Below are 9,448 nucleotides of genomic sequence, written 5' to 3'. Positions count from 1 at the left end.
TGGTATTCAGTTAACAGAACAACAATTATTTCGTATAAGCTGCATCAGAGACAAATGAGGATGAGAAAACTACCGTCCTCATACATGACTAATTTGTGCTGTGCTCCAACAGAACCTGCTTTAAATTTCCATGCTGTCCCCTATACTGTTCCAGGTAAGATTAGTGGCTATTGAAAATACCACCAGGACAGGGCTATCTAAAGACACATTCGGTAGTGTGTTAACTATACAAAAAAAGACACTGTACAGTTTTAAAACTAATTTTACACAGCCTTATATTTCATTCTTTTTTTCTTTAAAAGGAGTGAGTTGTGTACAGGGGGTTTAAATGTTTTATAGACAAGAACAGAAAAACTGCACTAGAACCAACCTTTTCTTCCTCTTCCTCCTTCCCCTCCCCCTCTTCATCCTCTTCCTTCTTTTTCTTGTTTTTTTCAGCCTTGACAACTCCTTTTTTCACTGCATCAGATTTTCCTTTAGCTTGATGTGCAGCAAGTTCTTGTATTTTTCCTTAAGGTTAGCAGCCTTCTTTTCCTAAGGCTGCTTATCACCTGCAGCAGTGCTGTTCCACATCTCTCCCAGTTTCTTTGCAATATTGCCAGTAGTGGGATGTTCTTTGATTTTTGAGCGATAGGAGGCCTTTGGGATGCACTGGGATCCCTGAACTTCTTGTTTCCCTTTAGGAGGGATACAGGTTTTCATTTCTTTAGTGGGCCTTGTCCGCCTTTGCCACGGCTTCAAATTTTCCTTTCTCTTTAGCAGACATGATCTTCCACCTCTCTGAGCAATACTTAGAAAACTCTCAGAAGCTGACCAAAGCATCTGCGTGCTCCTTCCTGTGCACCTCCTGGCAAGATTGCACAAAAATGCATGTAATGACATTTTGCCTCACAGCTTCTTAGGATCTCCTTTGCTCATGTTTAGTTATTTTTCCTCAGTGAGGCACAGAGTCACCTAGTGCCTGCCTAGCTCTCACTTGCCCTGGCGCTCCTCACACACATTTAAACACTATACTATAATTTGTCCTTTATTTATATTCTTATCAAGGTGCCTCTAAGAAAAAAGGTAAATTGATTTATTGGGGTTTTTAGAGCCATATTTTGCCTAGTCATGATTCTTTCTGTCCCTTATGTTGTTACTTTATTTTCTATGAATAAGATCTAATGCATTTTATGTAATTTTCTTTTTTTTCTGGGAACATAGTTGCTTATTTCTGTATTCCCAGTGTATAGCACAGTTCCTGGTGAACAGTGAACACTTAGTAAATATTTACTGAATGAATAGATTTGCATAACATTTTTATTTTTAAAACATGGATCAAATTATGCATATAATTTTGCTAATACTTATTATCAAATTACAATTTGAGAAAATTAATCAGGAACATCTGGATTTATTGGCTTAATAACCCCACAGTATAATAACTCAATAGAGAGTAACTATATCACATGCTACCTTTGACACCTATAGCGCATTAAGTAGATATGGTGTGCAATGGTGTATGCAGGTTTTCATGTGTGTGTATATGTTTGGGTGTACACACACATGTGTACTTATCAGTACCATTGCCTTGTAGTTCCCAGATGTAGTTAGGTAACAAGAGGTGGTTAGTTTAGTTCTGGCCTGTATTATTTCCCATTTGGACCCAGAGAGAAAATCATTTAATTATTGCTAATTTATGTTTTCTTGCTGGGAGAATTTGTCTTGATGTACCTCTCTCATATTACCAAGGAGAAAATGCTTATCTAGATTGGTCAGGGACTGATATTAAGTCCTTCAACTTTCTTTTGGGTCATAGTCTGAAATAGATCTAGATTATTTGTTTATTTTCTCCTTGAGTTAGTTTTCCCATTTTAGCAAAGTTATACAGGGCTGTACATGTATGAATATTGCTCATAGCTCCAGCCTTTGAAAATCTCATGTAACTTGTGATTTTTGTCATGCTCTTTTGGAAATATAAAGTTGTCCTTTAGTCAAAGACAAGAGTATCTATTACAGTATTAATAAAATTACATCTAGAAACTCATTTAAATTAAGAGCATATAATTACCATTTTACTTCCTTAAATTAAACCAGACCAATCCATGTAAGAAAAACAATGAAATGAAACTGTGCACCGCTGTTTACTTTACATGCTTCTTACCTTGCTTTTGCTGTTTGATTTGACTTCATATTTTGAAGAGGTAAATTTTCACACATTTAGACTGCGGAGTTTTGTCAAAATTGGCTGAATGGCATACCATAAATAGCTCTTTAGAAGATGGAACTCTGCTAATCATCTGAAGGAATTAGAAGCCTGTTTTGCAATCCTGAATGAGTAGACATTTTTGAGAAATAGGATCAGTTCAGGTGTTATCACTGCTGGAGAATATACTTTCCTAGGCACTCATTAAAAGTAAGGTAGTGTAGGGAGGGCAAACCTGCAAAAAGGAGTAGAACGGTGGGAGAAAGCTTACTCAATGTCGTTAATATTTATGATGATATTTGAGGCAACAGTGAAGAAAGGATGGTGACAGTAGCATCACTCAAAGTGTTTTTTTTTCTCCTTTCGAAAATGTTTTTCCTACAAGACTTTTTAGTAATTATTACTCCACTGCAATTTTGCTTTCATTTTCAATTAAAAAGATAACATGTAATCACATAGCTTTTAAAAAATAAACAATTCAGAACAAGGTTTAAGCTATAACATTGAGTCAAAAAGTTATTAAATCTCAAGTATGACTGAAAAATAAAAAAAAGTATGTCTAAAGTTATAGTATTTCAATATACAGCAGAAATTATTTTATTTAATTTTAGTAAGTTTTAAATTTTATATTAGACAAGGTAGCCGTGGGTATGCTGATGGAAAAATTAAACCCTGACATCTCAGTGACTTTAAACAACAAAGGTTTTCTTCCTGCTAAAGCACATTGTGGTTCAGCTGCTGTTCTGCACAGCTTTCCTCCAGGTAGTGGCTAAGGGGCCCAGAATTCTTCAATCTTGAAACTTTATCTTGAAGTCTATTCCAACAGAGTGGAAGAAAAACCAAGAACACACAGAAGGCACAACTGCTCTTCACTGCCTCAGGCTGAAATTGACCCATCCCATATATATTGGTGATAATGGCTCATGTGACTGCCCCTGGATGCAAGGGTGTTTGTAAGGAAATGAAATAATTGGATGAATATATAGCATTGGTTCTGCCACATGTTTAAAAAAACTTATGACCCCTTCTAAGTTTATATTAACATAAACAAATACATTGAATTTAAAAAACAAAATCAATAGAATACTTCAATTTTTAGATCTACAATCACCATTTTCTGAGAATAGTCTTAAAGCTAAAATTTGGTCATAGAATCTTAGTTTTAGATCCAAAACTTTTTCACCATGGATAATTTAGAAGGAACCAAGTCAAGGACTTGCTTAGCAAAGAAGAAGTGGGTTCTAATTAACTATAGACAATAGCTCTGAGATAGTTGATTATATATATATATATATATATATATACACACACACACACATATACACATACACAAACACACATATATATGTATACATATGTATACTCAAAAGAAAATAACTCCTTAAAAAAACAATGTGGTTATATAAAAGAGATGCAAATGTTTGAATTTCTATGAAGCCATATGTCTGTCTGTCCATTTGTATTAAATGTGTATTGAATATTTATTATTTTGCTTCTTTATTCACTAATTCATTCACAAACTCAGTAAACAGTAATTGAGTCCCTAAAAATAGGCCAGACACTTTGCCAGACCTTAAGGATAAAGATGAAAGTAAACTTGTTCTCTGCCCTTAAGGAGGTTGTATTCTAGTTAAAAAACAAAATACAAAACCAAACAAAAAATATATAGAATTAAACAAGCAATACTGAGGAAGAAAGACTTATGTTCAAAGTGCCAATGGGTGCTGAGGCAAGAGTGCAACTAACTCTGCTTGGGAAAGGGTGAAATCAGATTAGAACTTGGTGGGGGATCAACCTGTGCCTATGACTGTAAGATTGATATTTTCTAAAAAGAATTTGGAATGGTGTCTCTAAATGTATCTGGAATTGAGTAGGATGATAAGTGTCTTTATAACATGTTTGAATAAAATAAGTCACCAACTCCAAAGGTAAAATTGGGAATAAATAGATTTTCTTTCCTGCTTGGACATATGCTCCTAAGTTGTGATCGACCATGAATATGCATACTTAGGTGTATATAAAACTTTGTATGATCTATTTGGGATATTATTTTTTAAAACCTTTTATTTTTAAAAAAATCTTTCAGGTAAAACACAAATGTATTCTCACTGAGAATACAGCAACACGGCAGTGATTTTGTAGAAGCTCATATTTTTCAGTCAATATTCCTTCAGAGAATATGAATCATGAGCATAATCAAGTTCTTCTCTAGATTTTAGTAGCATCATGGAGCTTTATCACAAGAGGTATTACATTTAAAAATTAGCATAAATATACACAATTATTTATCAATTAAAAATCTATTATAAAAATAAAAATTGTATTAGCAATAGAACTTACAGAGGATAAAAAAAATCAATAAATTATATTGCTATTAGCTGAAATATACTTTTTCTACATTTTTACCCCTGAGGTTGTTTTCTCATAACCCTACTCTCTGCCCTTTCCCACCCCCGTTATTGTATGTATTCTCCTCAGAATTAAAGGATTTCCTAATATTACTGTATTTTATTCATACTATGAAAATTCTTACAGTCTGGATAGGCTTATTTGGGCCAGTCTATGAGGTACATGAGATAGGGCAGGTGGAGGAGACATTGGCTCCGGGAAATGACAAAGACATGAGAAATGTGACTGACACTGATAGCTAGAGTGAAGAATATCTGTTAATGTGTGTCCTGAGGGCAAAAAAAGTGCGGGTGACTGAATACAGTATTAGGATGAAATAGAAAGGCTCAAGTAAGATAGAATAAAATAATGTAACCAAAGCTGGTTCTTTGAGAAGACCTATAATATTAATAAACATCTAACCAGACTGGCCAGGAAGAAAAGAGAGAAAATACAAATTACAAATTAGGAATAAAGGAGATGACTTCACTACAGATTCTATAGATATTAAAAATATAACTAGAGAATATGATAAACAACTTTATGCCAATATAGTTGACTATTTAGAGGAAATAGACAAATTTCTTAAATGACATAAACTAACAAAGGCTCACTCAAGAAAAAATAGATAACCTCAAAAGCTCTATTTCTATTAAAGAATTAAATTTGAATTTAAAAGCCTTAACACAAATAAAACATCAGGAAGTTTGCCAAACATTTGAAGAAGGAACCATATCAATTGTACATAAACTCCCCTAGAAAACTGAAGAGGACAGAATATTCTCTAATTTATTCAATGAGTCCAACATTACCATGATACCAAAATCAGAAAAAAACTTTATAAGGATAAAAAGACAACTGCATAATACCCTCCCCCCAAGAACATAGATGCAAAAAATACCTCAATAAAATTTTAACAAACCAAATACAACAATATTTAAGTGGGACATATGAACAAATGGAACTTACCCTGAATGAAAGGTTGTTTTCACATTTGAAACTAATCAGGCAATTCACCATATTTTAAAACTAATAAAGAGAAAAATATATGATCATCCTAGTAGACACCCAAAATGCAATTGACAAAATCTAACCTCCATTCCCAATAAAACTATCAGCAAACCAGAAATAGAAATAACTTACTCAATTTGATAAAGGACACCTACAAAAATTCTACTGCTAACATAGTACATCATGATGAAAGACTTTATGCTTTTCCCTCTGATCAGGAAAAATTCACTCCCTCACTACTTCTATTCAACTTTATACTAGAACTAGTAAATAAGTTTATCAGGGTTGCAGGCATAAGATCAATCTATAAAATTAATTGTAGGTTGATATACAAAACTAGCAACAAATATATTCACAAATTAAAATTAACTGTGTCACATCACAGCATCAAAATTGATGAAATCTGACAATGTGTAAGATATGTACATTGAAACTATAAAATGTTATTGAGAAATATGAAAGGAAACCTAAATAAATGAATTGATATACTGTGTTCATGGGTCAGAAGGATTAATATTGTTATGATGTTAATTTTCACCAAACTGATCTATAAGTTCAGCAAAATAACAATCAAAATCCTAGCATGAGATTTTTTTTGTTTTTGTAGAAATTAGCAAGCTGGTTCTGAAATTCATACGAAAATGCTAAGAAACTAACTGTAACCAAAACATTTTAAACAGTCTTAAAAAAGAAGAAGTTGAATGGCTAACACTGTCTGATTTCAACGTTTATTATAAAACTGTAATAATCAATACAGAGTGGTACTGCCATCAATATAGACAAATAACTCATAAGAACAGAAGAGGGAGTCCAAAATTAGACTCATATACATGCAAAACTGATTTTTTGACAAAAGTGCAAAAACAATTTACCAGAGAAAGGATCATCATGTTCAAGAAATAGTCTGAGGTAATAGAGGTAATTGAGTATATCTGTGCTAAAAACAAAACAAAGCAAAGAACATGTACTTTGATCTATACTTTGCAGCACATAAAAAATTAACACAAAATGGATCATAGACCTAAATATAAAACCTAAAACTATAAAACTTGTAAAAGGAAACATAAATCAGTCTGGCTAGATAATTTAGATTATTTTCTTATTGTTGTATAACTCCATGGGATTTCCTGAGGCACCTGGAAGTAGGAAAGAGCATATTCTCCTTAGGTAGAGAAAGTAATAAAAAAAAAGGGAACCCAATGACTCTGGAGACAATCTTGCCCTAAATCACAATTTTGATTAGGACACTCCACATTTACATTCAACTATAATCTTTAAGGGAAAGCATTCATTTTAATAGTGCCTAAGATAGTGTCTTTCTAATAGGTGGCAATCAGTCATTTCTGGAATAAGGTGAAAAATTCTATACACAGTGTTGAAGAAGAATTGCACTGAACAGAGTTAAATAGTCAAGGAAGACTTTATTCAAGACTATTGCTATAGGGGATAGGTATTGATCTCAACTCTCATGAACAGGAAGTCAGAGGATTTTTAAGCCTTGGGGTGAGCTAATAGAAAAGTACTGGAAGGACTTTAAGGGGAATGTTGGTCAATGTGGTTAGGCTGATCTGTGTTTGCTAATTGGTGCAGAAATTGAGATTTTATGGATTTTTAAAGGTCGAAAATTGCAAATTAAATGTTACTAAATCTCAACATTTTTATGCTACATTTTATTAAATTATGTTGAAATTATATATTCTGATAATAGTAACTTAAACTTTTATTAGTTCTAACATAAGGAAGTAAACTGTTCTGCATGTTACTTTCATGTGAAAAACATTTGTTTTTTGAAATGTTTGCATTAATTAGGTCAATTTAAGAATTAAGAGATATAGTTAAGTACAGTCATCACTAATTATAAACAACTTTGTAACTTGTAACTATGGAGACTTCAAGATTGTCTTAAAAGAAAAATGTGGATGAAGAAGAGGCTGCTTTCTACGTGGAGTAAGAGAGACCCAAGGTATTGAGACTAGCCAGGTAGCTTAATAAGATTGTTGTTTCCAAACCCTGTAAAAGACTGGAGAAAAATCTACTGAAGGGATTGGTGATGGGATAAACATTTATCATTTCCTGAGCTGAAATTTCTGTAGGGGCTCATGGTCTCAGTTTGGAACTTTCTTCCGTAAGGGAAGAGAAGCTGCTATAATGAACTTAGTGATGAGGAGGTAATATAAGTTATATGTCTTTCATATTACTTTCTTATACATTTTGCCACAAATTAAAAATAGAAACACAAAGCCTGTCATCAGTGCGATCTAAGAACAGAATTTCAGCCTCGCTGCTGCCACTGCCCAGAGACTGCTGAGACCCCATCTGTCCACTGCCACCCACTTCTGACCCAGAACATCCAGTCATGGATAAAAATACGCTGGTGCAGGTGGCCAAATGGGTCAAGCAGGCTGAGTGATAAATTGACATGGCAGGGTGCATGATGTCTGTAACTGAGCATAAGCTGAATTATCTGATGGGGAGGGAGAGGGGAATGTTCTCTCAGATGCTTATAAAATTGTTGTAGGTCATCTTGGAGAGTTATCTCAAGTATTGGGCAAACAATAGAAGGTACTGAGAAAGCCAGTAGATGGCTTGAAACTAGAGAGGATAGAGACTGATCTATTGAAGACTTCTTGATCCTCAGTGCTTGCCAAACACAAAGCAAAATCTTCTGTTTGAAAATGAAAGGAGACTACTACTGTTATTTGGCTCAGTTTCCTGCTGCTGATGATAAGAAGGAGATTGTGAATCAATCACAATAAGCATAGCAAGAAGCTTTTCAAATCAGAAAAAGGAAATGCAACCAACACATCCTATCAGATTGGATCTGAGCTGTAAATTCTCTGTGTTCTATTGTGAGCTTCTGAACCCTCTGGAGAAGAGCCTGCTCTCTTGCAAAGACAGCTTTTGATGAAGCCGTTGCGGAACTTGATACATTAAGCATAGATACATACAAATACAACATGCTAATAATGCAGCTACTGAGAGACAGCTTGACATTTTGCACATGGAATACTCAGGAGATGAAACGCAAGAGGGAGGAGGAGGGAAAATTAACTGGCCTCCCAGCTTTTGTTTATGTTACTTGTATTTGAATTTCTATTTTTTCATATTATTTTTTTATGTTTTATATTAAGGGAAGAGCTAATTAGCATTTTGTTTTCATCATGAGGTTGCCAATACAAGGTTGTCTGAATACAAGCTATAGAAATTTTTTTTTTTTTTTTTTTTTTTTTTTCAAGCTATAGAAATTTGATATAGCACTTTTGCTACACTGTGGCCTCACAAGGACCTGTGTTAAAACTGCTTCTATGTCTCGCAAAGAAAAGTGTCTCTATATTGGTTTGTCCTGGAGTGGGATAAAAGGGATAATTGGTTCCAGTCACAGATGTAGTTATTGTGGGGGTACTTTAAAGTTTGGAGCACTTAAAAGGCTATGGTAGAAATAGATACCACATGGACATTATATGTTGAACCATGTGTAACTGTGGAATACACAATTTCAATGTGCACACATTTGACTACAGCTTCAGAAGTATTTCTTTAGACAAAGTTGTGACCAAATTTTATCTAGAGAAGGGCAGAAATGATTTGCATTACATTATTTGTAAACTTAACTGTTTGCTTTCTTATTTTTGCAACATACATTTTATTGGTATTTAAATATTTTAAGAAACCTAAGAATAAATGTACAAATAAAGATGTAGTAAAAACAAATTGTTTCATGTCCACCACTTCATGTGTATTGAGCACAGCAGTAAAAAAAAACCCACATGTTTAACTATTTTTAGGTTTTTTGCTTTTGTGATTATTTTTCTTGATACTTAAGTAAAATGCATGTGTTGTAAAAATAGTTAACAGGGAAATAAT

General features: G+C 33.6%; 1 pseudogene; it reads right to left on the bottom strand.

Annotated features, from left to right (window-relative positions):
• Positions 1 to 295: 295 nt before the first annotated feature.
• Positions 296 to 918, bottom strand: LOC134372749 (high mobility group protein B1-like; annotated as a pseudogene).
• Positions 919 to 9,448: the final 8,530 nt, after the last annotated feature.

This window comes from Cynocephalus volans, chromosome 3 (genome assembly GCF_027409185.1).
Source record: "Cynocephalus volans isolate mCynVol1 chromosome 3, mCynVol1.pri, whole genome shotgun sequence".
NCBI lineage: Eukaryota > Metazoa > Chordata > Mammalia > Dermoptera > Cynocephalidae > Cynocephalus > Cynocephalus volans.
This window is presented reverse-complemented; position numbering and strand designations above follow the sequence as displayed.